The following is a 1,191-nucleotide window of genomic DNA, read 5'->3' as shown; positions in this document are numbered from 1 at the left end:
TGATCAGCAGCACAGCCTCTTTGTTGAACCAGGTGTCTTTGGTCGACAGCGCGGACAGTCGCGATGTATTTAAAACACATTTACAGACAAACAGTGACTAACGTCGGCTATTAATCAGAAAACATAACTACCGTCAGCTAAGTAAACAGATAGCTAGGTCAGCTAACAGTATGATATCTGAAACTGCAGCACACTTTAGCCTCCAGTTTTCGTCTCCTGCTCAACACTTTTAGCTTCAGCTATACAGGCTAGTCCATTCTTCACTAACCTACTTACAGATTTTAACGAGTTCAATTATTGTATTTTGAGACAATAAACCAAAACGTAAAAGCGACATAGTTAGCGTTGATATAACAGATCCATATTACTGCTGGCTTTCTTTACCCATGTTAGCTAGCTAGCACAACAAAATGGCTTTTCTCAGACAGTTCAGTTGGACAGGTGCATCTTGGGTGAAAAGCGGCCGAGTTGCGTTCAGAGACAGTCTGGACTTTTACGGTTTTGTTGTTGTTGTTGTTGTTGTTGTTGTTGAAGATTAGTGGACGGATATTGTGTTTCTGTTTTTTATTACTCTATTTATATTTACAAATCTTAGTCAAAAGGATCGCTTTAGAGAAAAAGCAATGTGAAAATATAGTAAAAAAAAAGCGACAAATAAAATAAAATGCTGTTATATCAGTAACGTTGTAGAGTAAAGACACAACAGATTAATGTAAACATCTTTTTCACTGCAGTCATAACAAGAAAAGCACAGGTGGAATTAATAACATTTATAATGTCTTAGTTTGTCCCAGTAAGCTATTCCAGTGAGCAGCACACACAATACCAAGTATATTGAAGTATGCAGCCATCATTAATTTAATTGTTATTGAATACATTTGTGCTTTTAATGCTATGACATGTCAAAATGTCTGCAAGGAAAAAGAGTCTATTAAGGAACTATTACTATTAATACTTAAACAGCACATCATCCACCTTACAGCTGATATTTGATTTTGATTTTGATTTTTTGTTGTTAGGATTTGAACAATTTTGAGAATCACATTTTCCTTTAACAATGTGCAAAGCAACAAAGAGAAACTGGAAACAGCGTTGTTATAAGTAAGTAACACATTTAAAAAAAAAAAAAAAAAACTCAGTTTGAAACGTGTTGAGAAATCGTCTTCATCAACGTCCCTCTTCACTACGGTC

At 35.2% G+C, this 1,191-nt stretch overlaps 1 protein-coding gene across 1 annotated transcript in view; it reads right to left on the bottom strand.

Moving 5' to 3' along the window:
- The window catches only part of cul4a (cullin 4A), a 10,233-nt gene extending 9,799 nt beyond the window's left edge, over positions 1 to 434 (bottom strand). The window contains 1 exon segment of the mRNA XM_051378308.1: positions 1 to 434. This exon segment is cut by the window's left edge and continues 230 nt beyond it. The gene's annotated coding sequence lies outside the window, so the exon portion shown is untranslated.
- Between the last annotated feature and the right edge of the window lie 757 nt (positions 435 to 1,191).

This window comes from Dicentrarchus labrax, unplaced genomic scaffold (genome assembly GCF_905237075.1).
Source record: "Dicentrarchus labrax unplaced genomic scaffold, dlabrax2021, whole genome shotgun sequence".
Taxonomy (NCBI): domain Eukaryota; kingdom Metazoa; phylum Chordata; class Actinopteri; family Moronidae; genus Dicentrarchus; species Dicentrarchus labrax.
The sequence above is the reverse complement of the archived record's forward strand: the minus strand, read 5'-3'. Positions and strand labels throughout refer to the sequence as shown.